Source organism: Gorilla gorilla, chromosome 13 (assembly GCF_029281585.2).
Source record: "Gorilla gorilla gorilla isolate KB3781 chromosome 13, NHGRI_mGorGor1-v2.1_pri, whole genome shotgun sequence".
In the NCBI taxonomy this organism is placed as follows: domain Eukaryota; kingdom Metazoa; phylum Chordata; class Mammalia; order Primates; family Hominidae; genus Gorilla; species Gorilla gorilla.
The window spans coordinates 52,160,922-52,181,260 of record NC_073237.2 but is presented as its reverse complement, the minus strand read 5'-3'; the positions used below and the strand labels follow the sequence as shown (position 1 = coordinate 52,181,260).

Genomic DNA, 20,339 nt, shown 5'->3' with positions numbered 1-20,339 from the left:
AAAGCTTTTCTCTTTATAAATTTCCCAGTCTCAGGCAGTTCTTTATAGAAGTGTGAGAATGGGCTAATACAGACACTGCATGTAAAAATGCAAAATGCCAAAAAAACCTAAGAAGTGTTCCTAATTTAAAAAGTAAATAAACGTAAAAAAAGAATTAATGATATTCTGCCATACATAGGAACAAGATTGTCAATATATCTTAGTGTTTGGAGTTTTTCTGTTTTTTTGTTTGTTTGTTTTGTTTTGTTTTTGTTTTACTTAACAGACTTTATGGATGGACTTATAGACTTGAAAAATACAAAATACCATAATATTCTGTTAAACAGCATAATATTATCTATTACATTAGTAACCCATTAGGAATTACTTGCTTCTCTTAACTGTTCAGTTATTCTTTAGAGAAAAATTGTTTCTACGTACCTAGCAATGTGTTGTTCCCATTTTATTAAGAAAAACTTTAACAAATATGATCTGATATCGTTAGCAGTGGCATAATTGTGCATATCTTTTCTGTTTCTATTTGTTTTTCACCAATAATAAATTATAAAGGTAGATATACTGTGGGGTCTGATTGCAAACATATACATGAAGTGTATTTTTTTGTTATCTGTTTATTTTCACCAATCCAGTGTTTTAATATATTATAAAAATTAAGCATATTTTACATATAAGTTTTCTGTTTATAGATAGTTTAATTTTATTGTTCCTACAAAGAAAATAAATAGTAGAAAGCTTAACTACAAAGAAAGCTGGTTTCCCTTTAATTTAAAAAAAAAGCTCCATTACAGATTTAATCTTATTACTCATAATTTGTCTGCTTTCTGTTTCTTCTTAATTCAGTTTCAGTAGGTTGTATATGTCCAGGAATTTATTTAATTTCACAAGGTTTTATAATTTGTTGGCACATAGTTGTTCATAATAGTCTCTAATGATCTTTTGTATTTCTGTAATATCAGTTGTAATGTCTCCTCTTTTATTTTTGGTTTTATTTACTTGAGTCTGTTTTTTTTTCTTAGTTAATCTAGCTAAAGGATTGTCAATTTTGTTTATGCTTTCAAAAAACCAAACTTTGTTGATGTTTGCATTGATTTCTTAGTCTCAATTTTGTTTATTTCTGGTCTAATTTTTATTGTTTCTTTTCTTCCATTAATTTTGGTAGATTTAATTAACTTCCTCTCCCACTCTGAAGGTCAAGTTTTGTTACCTACCTACAAATTGAACTAGATCCTGTCATATTGCAAAAATGTAAACATTGTGGAAATAAAGATCACCACAATGAGAACAAAGGCTATTTATTTAGAGCTTGTTATATCAGAGTTTACTATAACAAAGGATAAAGACTGTCATTTGCATTTACCAGAGACTCAAAGGCAGGCAAATGAATAGGGAAGCTTTATAATGAAAGAAAGAAAAGCTTTTGGTATATCCTGATTGTAGGCTGTTAACATGGGGAAAATGTAGTGGGGGCTAACTAGAGGGACATCCTATATCATTCATGAGGAGTGCATATTTGCTTTGTCTGGCTGGTCCTAAATTAAAAGCAAGAACAGAAAATTGGGGAAACTTAAAATTATTAATCAAGTCCTTCTCTCTCTTTGGACCAGGTTTTATGAAAGTTATTGGTTTAGATTTCTGGAATGATTGTTAGAGATACTAGTCTGATTTCCAGAAGTCTGATCTATCAATAGTGGGCTGGTTACTGCAGAGAGCCTGTTTGCCACAGATTATGGGTCATATTGATGGCAGCAGCCACTCCAGACAGCCTGCCACTGCCATTAAACCAGTGGCAGCAGTGGGGAGCAGCTGGGGATGCATGCTCCATGTAGCCTGTGGGAGCTGGGGACAAGTGGGAGCCCCATCCCTTCTGAATTGGGGTGGGAGCTCCCCAGATGCACTGCAGCTGCCCAAACCACGGCTGCAGACCTGGTCCTCCCAATCCACAGATCAGGCAGGAACCCTGCCCCACTGGACACAACTGCAGCTGCCCAAACTATGGCTGTAGGCTCAGGCATCCCTGCACTATCTGGGGCCCGGGAAGGCCCCCACCCCTGCCCTTGCAGGTTCAGAAGTGCCTGCTCCCACTGTCTGGCCTTTCCTGGCTGTTGGCGCCTGCTCCAATTTTGAAGCAAAGTCGAGCCAAGCCTGGCACCATGAATGGCAGTAGGAGGCAGCCAGATTCCTGGGTGGAAGGGATGGGTCCCCAGTGATGCCCCACCTTCAGGCCAGAGAAGTCCCACCTGTCAGGCCCCAGGCTCAGCCAGAGCAGAGGAGAGAATGGAGAGATGATCAGCTGCAGAGAGGCGCTACCCTCTAACTCTCCATTGCGTCCTCTCTCCTGAGAGCTGAACACTCGATGGGACAGCCTGCCTACAGAGAGGAACTACCCACTGTGGGTCTCCCCTAAGCTGTTGTAACACTCAATAAAGCTCTTCATCTTGCTCACGCTCCACTTGTCTGTGTACCTCATTCTTCCTCGTTCTTCCTGGATTCAGGACAACAACTTGGGCGAAGGTGCCAGCAGCCACAGAGGTTTCTGGACAGAAAAGCAACATCCCAAAGATCCCATAACAATAGTTCTATTTTTATATATGGCATGGCCATTGTTTGTTTGTATATTCAGTCTTTCAACCCATACCAAATTTTCAAGTTTTTCCGTTTTCTTTAGTATCTTGTATCATTTTCCAAACTAACATTTCCTGGTTTTCTCTTTTCTAAACTTGACTACACTGAAATCTAAAATCTGATACCTAGATCCTTATGAGAACTCTACTTTGCCTTATAGCAGGCCTTTTCCCCCAGGGTCTGAAGAAGACTGTAAACCAAAGCCAGATGACTTGATGTTATAAGGTTAAATGTAATTTTTCCCTCATGCCAAAAGGAAAAGGGAACTCCCCAACTATAGCATTTTCTTTAGAAAATTTAAATTTTTAAATATGTTCACTATTGTTTTGAGATGTGTTTCTATATTTTAAAAGATCCATAAGTATTTATGCTGCTGTCTCCAAGTTATAATTTCCTGCTATTTGTAAAGATAGAAGAAACTTTGTATTTCTTTTGGGTAAAGAGAATTAGCATATATGTAATACATTGCATCTTTGTTGCTTATAAAAAGATGATATTTATTTATGTTTTTTACAATATCTTTAATAAGTTTTCTGTGATGTGTATCACAATATGTCTTGATGCTTATTCAATAGTAACACTGATTTGTTTTGTCTATTTGTTTTAAGAAATTTGGTTAAAAGGAGATTTTATTTTATTTTACAAAGGAGAAAGCAAAATTTCTTTTCTTTCCCTTCTTAAGTTCTTTTGAGGCACAGTCCTGAAAACAAAAGAAATATTAGCAAAGGGAAACAAGCAGTTTTAGTTTATAATGCATACTGTACTCATCACATAGGACAGGCCTCTGTTCAAAAGTATTTCTCTCTCAAGGCAGTGGCTTAGGGCCTTTGCTGAAATAGTACTTTAACAAGAAGCCATAACTCCTACATAGTAACAAGATAAAGGAGAGAGCAGTTCTAGTCTTCTAAAAGGTGGGAAAATTGAGAAGATACTAAAAGTTGTTCCCAGATTGCTCTGATGCTGGCTGGTCCTTCTCTGGACTGATAAGCAAGTGCTGTCTCCAGTAAGAAAGGATTTGTGTCCTGGCATTAGGCAAAAAGAGGCTGAGGCCGACTGTTCCCTGAGTTTCCAGTGTCTTTACCTTAACAACCCTCAACATGTCAGGGGAAAATATTTTGGTTTTCTTCCATTTATTTCCCCAACAATATATACTGTGAAGGACTGATCACCTTAGCAGACCACGCAAGGGCAAGATTTCTCCCTGAATGAGTCACTGGCTGGGACACTAAGAGATTATGGCAAAATCCTCAGATCGTAAATGTCCTTATACGCGTGTCAGTCAAGACTGTGGATAATATCATCAAAAGCATAAACATCTTATCTTTAAGAAACTCAATGAGCAGTACTACAAAATAAAAATATGTTTATCCCTGACCTCTTAGAATCTGCTGAGCTGGATATCTTCAGGGTTTAACTCTTAGCTCTTTACTTGAATATAGCCGTTTATTTTAATATTGCTTTTTAAAATTGTATGCATCACTCTTTTAAAATGCTTGGTCTGAAAGATCCTAACACAACTGAATTTTATGGCTAGCCTTCAATAGATAGTTCAGCTGATTATTTTGCAGGAACAACATCGATAAGAGTCTTCAGAAGATGACTTCTTCTTCTTCTTCTTTTCTTCTTCTTCTTTTTCTTCTTCTTATTCTTCTTCTTCTTCTCTCTCTCTTTTTTTTTTTTTTTTTTGAGAAAGGCTCACTTTGAGACCCAGACTAGAGTGCAGTGGCCCAAACTCAGCTCACTGCAGCTTCAACCTTCTGGGCTCAAGCAATCCTCTTGCCTCAGCCCCTCAATTACCTGAAACTAAAGGCACACACCATTATACCTGGCTAATTTTTTAAATTTATTGTAGAAATGGGGTTTCCTTGTGTTGCCCAGGCTGGTCCTGAACTCCCGAAGTCAAGCGATCTGCCCACCTTAGCCTCCCAAAGTGCTAGGATTATAGGTGTGAGCCACTGCGTCCAGCCAGACTGCTTCTTAAACCCTGACTTACCCCACTCAAAATATTAATGATTGCCTCTGAACTGATATTCATTCAACTTGAACAACAGAGGACACTGACAATGTTTAATTTTACCTGAGCCCTGCCCGCCAAGAAAGCAGCAATAGTTAAGAAATCCCTCCACTCTTTTCTTTTCCAGGAAACACGTACTGAAAAGAACACCCATATGACTTAGATCAGACTCCCAGATGATCCTCTTTCTGTATCTATGACAAGGCCAGGCACAGCTGATCCAAATTCTCATTTTTTATCTCATAAATAATTGTATACAGTGTTTGTTCCCCCAGAAGTAGCTAAATGAAAGGTTCACATTTTTGGCTGGGTGATTGACTGAGATTCCCTTAATTACAAAAATAAGATTAAAGAATTCTACCTATAACTTCTCTACAGCTCCCTATAAATGTTTAAGGTGCAACCACCTTACTGAGACACTCTGTTCTTCAGATATGAGGTGCTTTCCGTATTTTAATAGACTGGATAAAATGGTTGTTCCTACTTGTTTTTTTTGTCTTTGATAGGGTTAAACTCTATGATTAAAGATGAAGAGTTTCAGATTGAGGGACTGATTCTCACCTAATCATATAGTGTCAAAAAACTTACTAACAAATTGAAAAAAATGGGCAGAACTATGAGATGACAAAGAAATATCAAATGTTGAAAAATAGAAAAACTATAATGTATAGTAAAAGTTAGACAATCAAAAAATTAACAGATGAATATCTTTCAAAATATTTTTCTACATTTTCATTAGAATATCATACTCAAAGCTTATATTAACTTATTATTTTCTAATTATGGACACTAGATTGATGAATATAAAAGTTCAAATCCTTGGGTACAATGTCTTAAGAAACATAATGAAACCAATATCCTGCAGTAGTTAAAAATTAAACACAAATGTTATCATGCTTAAATTACGAATATAATTGAATTATAGTAATTTAATTTGAAAATATGAGTATTATTTGTGTTTAGATAATTGAGTCACTTTAAAAATTGCTACAATTGTGGCCAGTCTTTTCATAAAAGAAATCCTCTGAAGCAGCCTGGAATGAGAGGACACTGACTTTGATCTAGGATCTTGTTATATTGCTAGAAAATGTTTACAGATGGGATGAACACTGTGATTTTGAATAGCCATAGGTTTCTTGGGATAGCACATCATTAACTCAGCAATTGCTCCTCCAAATGCCCACAGAAATACGCCGGGAAACCCTTGTTCTCCCAGTGGCTACGGATCATCTTCTTATCTACTGTGTCTAGGAGTGACAAAAATATGAAAAAAACCTTACTTTATTTTATTTATGTATATTAAGATTTTCTTCATGGTAAACTTAAGTTACAAGAAATAACCTAATCTTTAGTTTCACTTTCAAAAAAATTAAGACCATCAATAGAGTTAAATATGCAAGTAATTATAAAATACATTTTATTATTTGTTTGCTTCTTTTTTAAAAAACGTAAATAACTTTTTCATGATACAGTGACAAAATATTGAATAATTGATAGTATTTCTGGAATACAAATGTATAACCAAAGTAACTCATAGAATGGGTATGGTCAAATTTCCAGGTTCTGCATATATCTGGTAATTTTATTCTATGGTGAATATTGGGGATGCTACTGTTATAATTTTGTTGTTGTCTGCCTTTCAGAAGTTTTAAGTTTGTCTTAGTTAGAAGGTGACAGTTTAATAAATTTAACTTTAAATAATGCTGTTTAAGACTTCTACCTCATGCTTCCTTTTTAAATTTGTATTAGATGTCTTTCTCCTTTGGAAAGCAGAATATAATGACATAGGATTACCCGTGCACCTATACAAGTCCAAACTCACTATTTCATTTTTGGAGCAAATAATAATTAATAACCATAATGTTGGCTTTGAAAATATAAATCAACCTATAAACATATCTTGGGAGATTTGATTATATTTACCAGAGTACAAATTCTATGAATCTTGCAATATAGAATAAATAGTATACTGGGTAGATATGGGGAATAGGGAATGTTGAAATAATGTTTGGAGTGGATATGTTGCTCTCTTCATATTCAAAGATAGAAAGCTAGGACACAGTATAAAACTAGCAGTTTGTGAAAAACAGTGATAAGTACATCATGTAAGGCCGTAACAAGAACAGGAATGGAAGAGAGGGAAGTGTCGGTGACATAAATTCTTCAAGTCATAGTGGTAAATAGACTTTGCTTATAACCAACAAATAAAAAGCTACATATAAAATTGTAGTATTTAAAATTGTGCTGATAACCATCATCACAGAAGCAGAAATCAAAAATCCTTATTTCCACCACTACCCAAGGACTCATTCCTCAGAGGAGGTGATATCTATTATCTAAAGAAAATCTACAGTTTTTGAATACCACAGTGAATTAATAAAAACAAATCTATGTAGAGATACATCCTGGTAAAATTTCAGAAGCCCCAGGATAAAAAGTTATAAACCTCTAAAGAGTAAGAGAAAGAAAATGGAGAGAGAAAAAAGAAAAACATTAATTTACAAGAGTCAGGTTGACACTAGACTTTTAATCACCAAAATCCTGAAGACTAAAATAAAAAGGAGCAATGTTTCAATCTAATGAGTGAAAAATTAATGTCATAGTATTTAATCTTCTTGAGTTATCTAATTGAGTGATATTTTATTGGGAGATATGTTTGTTTCTAAACTGCTAGTTTATTACAAATGAAAAATAGCTTTATACTAAAAAATAATTTTTCTTGTCACTCAAAGCAATTATTGAACAATTCCATTGCTGAAGAATGAAACTTAGGGGGAGGTGGAAGAGAGCTGAAATATTTATAGTGCAACCAAGAAAATGAGTAAGATGTGAAACAAGAGGTATTTTAAAACAATACAACAGTACTGTGCTAGAACAAGCATGCCAAGAAATAACTGTTAAAAGATTCTTGCATATATAAACATAAGAAAAAGCATCCAGAATTTAGTCATTATAATTTATTCAGCAGTATCTCTAAGGCTCAAAAGTATTCACTATTTCTCTAAATACCAGGATCCACAGTGAGCAATAGAAAAATAAAAATAATTCTATCAATAAGTACTTACATAAAAACTCCATTAGAATATATATGAAACATACAGGAACTTGGAGAATTTCCACAAAACAAGTGCACATTTAGCCATATACACTTTTAAGCTTAAAATGTATTTTCAATAAAGTTCTCTTATTATCAAATTATATTATACTCTAAACATATATATATATATATATATATATATCATATCCCTCTACACACTAAAAGTTTTCTCTATCAGTTAGTGACCTAGCTCAGAAAAGTAAATAAAAACAGTGAACTGTGCAACTTAATATTTTGGTAATTACCCCCTGTATAACTTTCAAATGTTTGTGACTACATTTAGAATGCTTTCTTCTGAAATATATTAAATGCCAGAAATAGGTACTTGTAATATTATTTCTAATTAACTCTTCATAACTGCAAATGCTAGGAAATATTTTGAGATACATATTGTAGTTTATGCATTTTAATAGTGTTAATTGAAATTAATTTTCTACTAATATCAGTGAGAAAGACTGAATGCATATATAACTGATCTTGCTTGGGAACACAAATGTATAAATATCTTTACTATGGAGCTGAAGATCCCAAAAAAGAACCTTGGAATGAAAATCTTTCATAGACTTTTATAATTAATTTTAACAGATTGCTTTATAACTAATTTCTCTGACAATACAAGAAATAGGCATAGTAAGAGAAACTGATCAATTTTAAGAATATATTGGAAAAGTATTGCAGAGCCAAAAACAATCCCATTTTACTGAACTTTGGTTGCATACCTAAAACTTGGGCTAATGTTGTTAAAATTATTAAGAGGAAATTAAAAACAGGAATTTATAAACAGTTTTGTTACCTATTTTTGCTACTATATATTTCACTGTCAACATTTTATTTTATTTTACTTTATTTTAGACTTTATTTTTTTAGAGCATTTTTAGATTCACAGCAAGATTTAGAGATTGCTATATATCTCCCACTTTTACACATGCACTTAGAATATCCCCAATCCCCCATTATCAACATCCCTAAACAGAATGATATTTAGTTATAACTGGTGAACATTCATTGACATATCATTATCACCCAGAGCCAATAGTTCACTTTACGGTTTACTCTTGGTGGTGTACATTCTATGGATTTTGTCAAATGTATAATAGTGTGTATCTACAATTATAGTACCATAAATGGTATCGTTACTGCCCTAAAACCCTCTGTGTTTCCACTATTTATCCATTCTTTATTCTTAACCTCCTCCAACCCTTGGGAAACACTAGTTCTTTTACTGTCACCAGGGTTTGGCCTTTTCCAAAATGTCATACTTGGAATCATACAGTATGTAGCCTGTGATGGTTGATACTGACTGTCAACTCCATTGGACTGAAGGATGCAAAGTATTGATCCTGGGTGTCTTTGTGAAGGTGTTGCCAAAGGAGATTAACATTTGAGTCAGTGGGCTGGGAAAGGTAGACCCATCCTTAATCTGGGTGGGCACCATCTAATCAGCTGTCAGGATGGCCAGGATATAAAGCAGACAGAAAACCCTGAAAACTCTGCACTAGCTTAGCCTCCCAGCCTTCATCTTTCTCCTGTGCTGGATGCTTCCTGCCCTGGAACATTGGACTCCAAGTTCTACATCTTTGGAACTCAGACTGGCTTCCTTGCTCCTCAGCTTGCAGACAGCCTGTGTGTGACTTTGTGATCATGTGAGTTAATACTACTTAATAAATTCCATATATAGATTAGATATAGATATAGATATAGATATAGATAGATAGATAGATAGATCCTATTAGTCCTGTCCCTCTAGAGAGCCCTGACTAATACATAGCCTTTTCAAATTGGGTTATTTCACTTAGTAATATGCATTTAAGATTTCCCTTTGTCTTTCTATGGCTTGATAGCTCATTTCTTCATAGCACTAAATACTATTTTATTGTCTGGATGTACCAGAGTTTATTTATCCACTTACCTACTGAAAACATCTTGATTGCTTCCAAATTTTGGCAATAATAAATGAGGGTTTACCTCTGTGTGTGGGTTTTTGTGTAGACATATGTTTTCAACTTCTTTAGATAAATATCAAAAAGCACAAATATTAGATCATATGGTAAAAGTACGTTTAGCTTTGTAAAAAACTGCCAAACTGTCTTCTAAAGTGTCTGTACCATTTTTCATTCTCATCATCAATGAATGAGAGTTCCTATTGCTCTGCATCTTTACCAGCTTTTTGTTTTGTCAGTATTCTGGATTTTGGTGATTTTAATAGGAATGTAGTAGTATTCCTTCAGTTTGCAGTTCCCTGATGTGGAGCATCTCTTTAAGTGCTTACTTTCCATCTGCATATGCTTTTGGTGAGGTGTCTTGTTAAGGCCTTTGGCCTATTTTTAATCTTTTTTGAGTTTTTCTTATTTTATTTTATTTTTATTTTTATTTTCTCCATTTTTAAGAAACGGTCTTGCTCTGTTGCCCAGGCTGGAATGTGATGGCACAATCATGGCTCACTTTAGCCTCAGCCTCCCAGGCTCAAGTGGTCATCCCACCTCAGCCTTCTGAGTAGCTGAGACCACAGACATCTGCCACCATGCCTGGATAAATTTTTGACCCGTTTTATAATTGAGATGTTTATTTTCTTATTGTTAAGTTTTAAAAGTTCTTTGTATATTTTGGATAATAGTCATTTAACAGTTGTGTCTTTTTCAACTATTATCTCACAACCTGTGGCTTATCTTCTCATTTCCTTGGCATTATCTTTTGCAGAACGGAAGTTTTTAATTTGAGTGAAGTCCAGCTTATTAATTATTTTTAAATGTATTTTGCCTTTGATGTTGCATCTAAGAAGTCATCACAGTGTCCAAGGTCATCTAAGTTTTTTTCTCTGTTATCTCTTAGGAGTTCTACAGTTTTACATTTTACATTTGGGTCTATAATCCATTTTAATTTTTGTGAAGGATGTAAGGGCTTTGTCTAATTTAATTATTGCTGCATGCTATGTCCAGTTCTTTGAGCACCATATGTTGAAATGACTATCTTTCCCTCATTGTATTACCTCTTTTTTAATAATTTGACTATATTTATGTAGCACTATTTCTGAGTTCTCTTTTCTATTTATGACCAATTTGTCTACCTTTTTGCCTATCACACTGTCTTGTTTACTGTAGGTTTAAATTAAGTCTTGAAGTCAAGTAGTATCAGCACTCCAAATTCTTCTTCATATTTTTTGGCTATACTGAATTTTTTGCCTCTTCCTATAAAATTTAGAGTCACTTTATCAATATCCACAAAATAATTTTCTGGGATTTTTATTGGCATTCTATTAAATCTATAGATAAAGTTGGAAAAAACTGACATTTTGACAATATTTTTTCTTTAGTCTGTTGATGTGAGATTTGTCTACATTGTTCTTTCATTTACATTTACTGCCTTCACAATGCATGAAGCTTAGAAATTAAGTAACAGAAGAGCAAAACATTAAGTTATTGAACTTTGGTTTGTATTATTAGCAGTGAAAATGTGTAATAGATAGTGCATGGAAGACAAAAACTATATAGGACAATAGTATTGTTTTGTTGTTGTATAGATGTGCATGTATGTGTTATTGCAAAGGGTCAAACTAGAATTCTATATTTAACAGAAACAGGGAATCTATAGCATCTAACCTCTATTATTTTCTTCTTTACTCAATCTCTTTCTGGTTGTAAGAAAAAAAAGGCAACATTTTGTTCCCAGAAGACAATAGTATGCCTGTTTACAAATGAAGGTGTTTTTGCCATTGGGTCAGAAACTATCAGATATTCACTGATGCCTGTTTCCTCTTTTCTCTGGGCATGTAGCATTTCCTACATTCCCTGTAGATAGAGAATCTGAGTTATAATTGTAGTGATATCATGTGAGTGGTAGTGATTGTTTTTTTCTTTTTGCTTCTTTGCCTAGACTTTTTCTTTCTCCTTTTCTTCTTTCTTTCTTTCTTTCTTTCTTTCTCTCTCTTTATTTCTTTCTCTCTCTCTCTTTCTTTCTTTTTTTTCTTACTTTCTTTTCTTTTGTTCTCTCTCTCTCTCTCTGTCTCTTCCTGGCAGTACTGCAATGCCAGGTTAATGTATGGAGTAGACAAAACAAACTTATATTCTATCTGCTATTTCCAACGATCCATTTAATATTTTCCTTGGAAGGAGGACATATAAGATATTTAGCTGATAAGAACAGATAGTATACTTGATCTTAGCCAAAAGGCTGAGAAGTGATTTCTTCCTTTTGCTAGATGCAATCTCTGATGACAAGGTTCTAAGAGGTGGTGGACCCTCAGAGGTAAATAGCCAAGATCTTTGAGTTAGTACTTATAGGAGAGGGATAGATTGTCATTCAATCTGAACTGTAAATTAGGACCATTACATGAGAAAATTATACAATTATATTTTATTAAGCCACTATAATTTTGAAGTTTTTTAGATAATTCAGTCAAGACTCCTAGACAATACAACCACAATATGCTTGGCTACACAGAGTTGAACAATCATAGCTATACATATATCTAATCAAGATTGTAATATTAAGTATGATATTTGAACAAATGTGACAGAGATGTCACCTATATTATAATTAGTATGTCTGGCCAGATATAGCTAATAAAACATTGTGATGATGCTGACATGACTATATCATCAGCCGTCAGCAACTATAATACATAGAAGAGAATAAATGATAACCCAGATGTTGATGATATAAGCACAATTCAGAGAAAAACATTTTATAAGCCATTTATCATAAACCATTTAATGCATGTTTATGTGTATTAAGGCTCTAACTTAATTATTTTTTAAAATGTTTGTAAGTTAAACATAGCATTTACTTATTCCTTGGTTTAGGAAAAAAATAGTTTGTAGTAAAGTCATGCTGACACATACTCATATAGAGAAATAGAGACCTAAATAATTTGGACCAACCTCCCTGCTAAGAATAGCTAGAAAGACAGGAAATATTTTTGTTTTTTTGCTTTGTTTTGTTTTTTAAACTCATTAGATGGAAACAGGAAACTAATAAGGCAGTGAAGGAGCATAGAAATAAAAAAAAGTAGTACTGGTATTTTTAGCTACTTTTCCCCTAGAAGCATCTAGTAATTCCAGAAAAGGAAGCTGATATATAAAAAAGTTAAACAGATGCTTTGACAGCCTAGAGGAAATAGGGAATGAAAAAAAAAATGGAGTCCAGAAAAATGGCAAGTAGAAGAAGCTTTTAAACCCCCTATAATTTATATTAAGACCATAAAATGATCATTTATACTGGTGATAATGAATCAGAAATATACTGGCATGTTCAAAAACAGCAGCCCTGCTTTAAATAATCTAAACTTTTCTGAACAGATGAAGGTTATCTTGGGTTGCTATTGCCCTTGACATACAATAAAAGTAAACAAACACCCTCTTTACACGGATGTAAATTAATTCTACTCCTTGAAATATCTCTACAATTCTTATATATGCTATTCACTATTACTTTACCCCTTACTTGGAAGGAAACAAAACTCGTTATTATTACAAAGCAAAACACAATAAAAAATAAAAATAGACCTAGAAGAGGTCCAGAAAATGTAATTATGTAGATAATGCTTAACATGTTCAAAAAGATAGAAGATAAGATAGACAAATTTGGCAGAGAACTGAAAAGTATATAAATCAATAAAATAAATGTGTTTAACAAAAAAATACCCTAAGCTGAAGAGAGAATAATGAGCTGGAAGATAGGCTTGAAGAAAATATCCAGAATGAATATAAGAAGTAAAAACTGAATAACAATTAAGGGAGAGAGGATAATACTTAGTTACAGTTACGTGGTCTAATCTGGGTAACTGGAGACTGAAAAATAGGAGAGAGAAAATAAGGCTGAATAGTTGAAGAAACAATGCCTGAGGATTATTCAAACAGATGAAAGATAGCCAGCTAAAGCCTTAGAATCCAAATAAGAATGAGGGGAAAACAAACTAGTGTAGATTTATCATAATTCAGCTACCAAATAAAGGCATAGAAGAGTATACAAGGCAGCCAGGAATTGAAAAATAAGGATATCAGAGAGAATAAGAATAGAGTAAGTGAGCTCAAGCTTCTCTGAAGATATTTTCTTAAATTTATACCTAATTTTCAGTGGGCTGAGCAACTAAATAGAATTCTTGAACCAGAGTCTTTGGAAGATTCATGTGAATCGGAAAGTAAAGTCAAAGTTTAGCTATACTAAGACAGTCACAACTTGAGGGAACAAGACTATGTAGAAAAAAGAACTTCAAAAAAATGAGGTCAGAATCTGGTCTGTGTCATCCCACTAAAGTATTTTTTTTCTTAGACTGTGCATGAGGCTAAGAAGCAGTGAAACTAAGAACATTCAACAATCCCTTTGTGCTAGGAACACAAAGATTAGAGTTAAAAGACCACAAGGTCATTATTCAAGACCTCATATGGGACACATTTTAAGAGTAAGGGCAAACCACAAATAATAAACCTTAATAAAACTAAATGCAGCCCCTAATTATTACTATCTCTACTTCAAATAATGTAATCAGACTATGTAGAACCTTTCATTGTAGGAAGATGAAATCAATGAAACCCGCTAGAACAGCACTTTCCAATGAAACTATGTATTATGGTAGAAGCTGTACTGTCAAAAAGTGTAGCCACTAGCCATACAGATTATGGAGTTTTCAGGTACAAGTAACTTGATTTATTATGGAAGTTAAACAGAGAGACAGAGAAGAGCAGGGAAGAAGTAGGTTAAGAAAGAGAAAGGGGCCAAGCAAGGGTGTCATTTCAAGTAAAATTCCCATGTCAGCATGATGCCACAGGAAGCTTTGACACATAATTGCACCAAGGAATTTGTTCTACTTCAAAGAAGACCTTACAATGTTCTATTTATTTTATTTTTAATTTTATTTTATTATTATGATTTTTTATTATTACACTTTAAGTTTTAGGGTACATGTGCACAACGTGCAGGTTAGTTACATATGTATACATGTGCCATGTTGGTGTGCTGCACCCAGTAACTGGTCATTTAACATTAGGTATATCTCCAAATGCTATCCCTCCCCCTCCCCCCACCCCACAACAGGCCCCAGAGTGTGATGTTCACCTTCCTGTGTCCCTGTGTTCTGATTGTTCAATTCCCACCTATGAGTGAGAACATGCAGTGTTGGGTTTTTTGTCCTTGTGATAGATTGCTGAGAATGATGGTTTCCAGCTTCATCCATGTCCCTACAAAGGACATGAACTCATCATTTTTTATGGCTGCATAGTATTCCATGGTATATATATGCCACATTTTCTTAATCCAGTCTATCATTGTTGGACATTTGGGTTGGTGGCAAGTCTTTGCTATTGCGAATAGTGCCACAATAAACATACATGTGCATGCTACATACAGCAATATACAGCAGCATGATTTATAATCCTTTGGGTATATACCCAGTAGTGGGATGCCTGGGTCAAATGGTATTTCTAGTTCTAGATCCCTGAGGAATTGCCACACCGACTTCCACAGTGGTTGAACTAGTTTACAGTCCCACCAACAGTGTAAAAGTGTTCCTATTTCTCCACATCCTCTCCAGCACCTGTTGTTTCCTGACTTTTTAATGATCGCCATTCTAACTGGTGTGAGATGGTATCTCATTGTGGTTTTAATTTGCATTTCTCTGATGGCCAGTGATGATGACCATTTTTGCATGTGTTTTTTGGCTGCATAAATGTCTTCTTTTGAGAAGTGTCTGTTCATGTCCTTCGCCCACTTTTTGATGGGGTTGTTTGGTTTTTTCTTGTAAATTTGTTTGAATTCATTGTAGATTCTGGATATTAGCCCTTTGTCAGATGAGTAGATTGCAAAAACTTTCTCCCATTCTGTAGGTTGCCTGTTCACTCTGATGGTAGTTTCTTTTGCTGTACAGAAGCTCTTTAGTTTAATTAGATCCCATTTGTCAATTTTGTCTTTTTTTGCCATTGCTTTTGGTGTTTTAGACATGAAGTCCTTGCCCATGCCTATGTCCTGAATGGTATTGCCTAGGTTTTCTTCTAGGGTTTTTATGGTTTTAGGTCTAACATTTAAGTCTTTAATCCATCTTGAATTAATTTTTGTATAAGGTGTAAGGAAAGGATCCAGTTTCAGCTTTCTACATATGGCTAGCCAGTTTTCCCAGCACCATTTATTAAATAGGGAATCCTTTCGCCATTTCTTGTTTTTGTCAGGTTTGTCAAAGATCAGATGGTTGTAGATATGCGGCATTATTTCTGAGGGCTCTGTACTGTTCCATTGGTCTATATCTCCGTTTTGGTACCAGTACCATGCTGTTTTGGTTACTGTAGCCTTGTAGTATAGTTTGAAGTCAGGTAGCGTGATGCCTCCAGCTTTGTTCTTTTGGCTTAGGATTGACTTGGCAATGTGGGCTCTTTTTTGGTTCCTTATGAACTTTAAAGTAGTTTTTTCCAATTCTGTGAAGAAAGTCATTGGTAGCTTGATGGGGATGGCATTGAATCTATAAATTACCTTGGGCAGTATGGGCATTTTCACGATACTGATTCTTCCTACCCATGAGCATGGAATGTTCTTCCATTTGTTTGTATCCTCTTTTATTTCATTGAGCAGTGATTTGTAGTTCTCCTTGAAGAGGTCCTTCACATCCCTTGTAAGTTGGATTCCAAGGTATTTTATTCTCTTTGAAGCAATTGTGAATGGGAGTTCACTCATGATTTGACTCTCTGTTTGTCTGTTATTGGTATATGAGAATGCTTGTGATGTTTGCACATTGATTTTGTATCCTGAGACTTAGCTGAAGTTGCCTACCAGCTTAAGGGGAGTTTGGGCTGAGACGATGGGGTTTTCTAGATATACAATCATGTCATCTACAAACAGGGACAATTTGACTTCCTCTTTTCCTAATTTAATACCTGACATCACATTATTTTGGTCCTTTCTGTCTTACTTAGGATTTTTCGTTTATACATGAGCCACTCTATGTATTTCAGGGAAGAATTTGAATCTTACACTATAGTTATAATAGAAGAGCTGGGAGACCAAAGAATAAGGAGGGTGTGTTTGTTTTTTAGAAAATTGGAAAGTGCAAGAGTTTCAAGGGAGGCATCACAGGTGACAGCAGTTTCTGAAAAACAGAGTGTGTCGTTCTCAGAGATATGTCTAAACAGTCCTGGCAAAACTCTATGTCTGTCATATACAAATGCCATATGCCTATTCTAAGCTTTCGCCAAAGAATAGTGCTTTTGCTCATTTTGCTTTCCATCTCATCCAAGTTCTTCTCATTAGCTAACCCTAACTAAAACTCTGCTGGAAAAGAAGGAGGGAAAAGTAATTTCTAGTCTTTCAACCCTTTGACACAGAGGGAATTTTAGAAGTTGGAATAAAACTTCATATCAAATAAAGTTTCTGGACACATTTTCCAATTATATTGTTTACTTTTTTTGCTGTCTGCCTGATGGATTTCTCTTTATCTTCTGAACCCTAACTGTGGGTTTGAAAATAAATAACACAGTGTCATTTTTTGTAGCATCTCCTAATAAATGTAAACCTTGGTTAAGGAGGACTCTGAAAGGAAAGGGATGCTGTGGAAATGTAGTATAGTTTAGAAATGTCAATTTTGAAAAAAAAGTCCTAGCTCTTCAGGAATTAGTCATGTCACATAGAACAAGTTTTTAAGTATCTTTAGCATGCTGCCATGCACAGAGATATTTCTTAATAAATGTTATGGTTATGTCTATTATCCTGTTCATCAATATCCAAGTTTAACTTCTCTGAAAAAGAGAACCTTGATTCAATATACAGATTTGAGTCATTGAGTTCAAATAGCTCAATTTAATAGCACATGGATTCTTTCTTAAGTCAGAACTTTGTAAAGATAACAGAGAGATTTCTTGAGAATAACTGAACCCATACTCTCTCTTAAAAGCGCTATAAATATTTTATTTTACCTCCTCTTGGCCTTTAGATAAAAGAAAGTACTATCTCTATCTACACTGATACATTTTTCCTTGCTCTTCTAGAAATAAGTCAGTAAAAATTTATTTTTCTTCACTCCCAAAAAGAGTGCCTGTTATGGCTCATCAAGTAAAGGATATTTCACAAAGAAGGGATGGTTTTAATCTCTCCTGTTGTTCCAAATAATCTAAATTCCAGATGGCATAATTTGCTTCCATGAAACTAGATTTTTAATTGAAATTGGAAATCTTCCATATCCTTCTCCACCAAAATGTTTCATTTCTACAAAGCATAAGAGGTGACTTGGAAATTTCTTGACCCAGTCTTATTTGCAATCCACTGTAAAATTAAAAAAAAAATCAGTTAAGAGCTCAGTGAAAAAGATAAACACACATCTTCCTTCGTTTCTTTTTAGCTTTGGTTAAAGGACTTGTCCTCATGATCCATTTTATCTCATGGAATCTTACCCCAAGCTTTGGGGCCAACATTTATTAATACAAAATGTACTTTCAGAATGTATGATTCTATTTTATATATTCCTCTCAGACCCTGAAAGAAAAAGGCACATTCGGAGCTATTCAAGTATTTCTGATGTCCTTTGGCCAAGTAACTTTGGTACTGGTTTCCTAGGGCTGCTCTAAGAACCGTAACCGAGTGATTTAAAATAATATAAATTTATTCTCTCACAGTTTTGGATGCTGAAAGTTCAACATCATGGTCCAACAGGGTTGCTTGCTTCTGAGGGCTGTGAGGGAGAATCTATTTCATTGTCCCTTTCTGGCTCCTGGTGGTTTGCTGGCAATTTTTGATGTTCCTTGGTTTGAAGATGCCTCTCTTCAGTCTCTTCCTTCATAATACCATGACATTGCCCCTGTAATTGTTTGTCTCAGTGCTCATTTCCCCTTTTTATAAGAACAGAGTCATAATGGATTAGGACACAGCTTAATGACATCACGTTAATTTGATCATCTGCAACGACCAAAAGTTTAGGACAGATGTTTTGTGGAATATGATCCTACTACCCATCTTTCAGTTTATTCCTTTTGTCCTTCATATAGTAAAGGCTGGATCTTAAATATCCGGTTTAATTTCAAGATAGAAACGAAATGTCTACAAAGAAATACATATATATATAAATAATAATAATAATATTATTATTATATTATTATACATAATAATATAATAATATAATATTATAATAATATAATAATATAATATAATAATATAATAATATAATAATAATAATACATATATATACATATATATAAATTATAATAATAATATATATTTATTTAACTATATCAAATAAATAGCTTTATTTTAAAAAGAAGGGTACCTCCCCACACTGTAGCTGACAACAAGAGTTCTAGCGGGGTGAGGGGAGGGGGGAGGGATAGCATTAGGAGACATACCTAATGCTAAATGATGAGTTAATGGATGCAGCACACCAACATGGCACATGTATACATATGTAACAAATCTGCACGTTGTGTACATGTACCCTAAAATTTAAAGTATAAAAAAAAAAGAGTTCTAGCACCTCCATAGAGACAATAAATGTGGCAGTGAGCCAGACTCCCATAGGGCACTACAGAAGAAATCCTTGCGGAATCCGAGGCATGGAAAGGGCTGCCTCTTCATTAGAGGAGTTTAGAAAATTTCTGTGCACCATTCTTATGCCCGTGCACAAAATTGTGTCTTCTTCCTAAGGTGCCAGGTATGAAAAACAATTGACATTTCCCTGGTACAAAAAACCTGACTGCAAATGAACATAGAATAATCACTATAGTAAAATTAAAAGTCAAATGAGGGGATCAATAATGGAGGAACACTATCAGACTCTCCCAAAAATAAAAGTTAAAAATCAAATGAGGGGTTCAGTAATGGAAGAAAACTATCAGACTCTCCCAAGAAGAAAAGTAACTCCTCAAGAACTGTGGAGTTATTAGCAAATATGCTCACAATATTGAGAGGAGGAACTGAAACCATAATAAAATAAAACACACTAAGAGATAACTGGGGAGACAAACTGCCCAGGTTTAATTCCCAATTCCACCATTTGTGTGTTATTAGGAACTTTTTTTACCTGCTGTGTTTCTCAGTTTTCCCCATCTGTGAAGTAGGGATAATTATAGAACCTGTCTCATTAGGTTGTTATCAACAAGCACCAAAGATCTAATATACGGGTAATCATTTATGTTCATAAAAAAATAAACAGGAATAAATAACAAGAATAGAGCCAAAAATATTACATACATTTAAAAATGTTTTAAAATGTAAACTATTACATAATCTATAAGTAAAAGTGCAATTGTTATAAAAATTAAACTTTTTAACTGAGAAATAAGAAAATAAGAATATATATAGATGTGTGTGATACAGCTATATTCATAGCCATATGAAAATGTATAGTTTTAGATATTTCTGTTAGAAAAGAAAAAGATGAAAAGTAATGAGTTAAGATTCTGAATCTAAAAAATAGAAAAGAAATAACAAAATAAGTCCAAATAAAGTGGAAGGAAGGAAGGAATAGAATTAAAAGCAGAGATATGTGAAAGCAAAGAAACAGTAGAAAACATCAAGAAGAACAAAAGCTGCATTTTTAAAAGAAAAAATGTATAAATTAGTAATGTTAGACATTAGGAGACAACTGAAAACAGGTGAATAATGTAACAACAATTTATAAGCAAATAGATAAATTTCTAACAA

At 34.2% G+C, this 20,339-nt stretch overlaps 1 protein-coding gene and 1 non-coding gene across 5 annotated transcripts in view; one reads left to right on the top strand and one right to left on the bottom strand.

Moving 5' to 3' along the window:
- Positions 1 to 20,339, top strand: part of TYRP1 (tyrosinase related protein 1) — a 1,209,372-nt gene that overhangs the window by 760,064 nt on the left and 428,969 nt on the right. The gene's annotated exons all lie outside the window — the stretch shown is intronic.
- LOC115935931 (U2 spliceosomal RNA) lies at positions 11,727 to 11,912 on the bottom strand. The gene has a single exon (XR_004071519.1). It is a non-coding gene; the product is annotated as a U2 spliceosomal RNA (small nuclear RNA).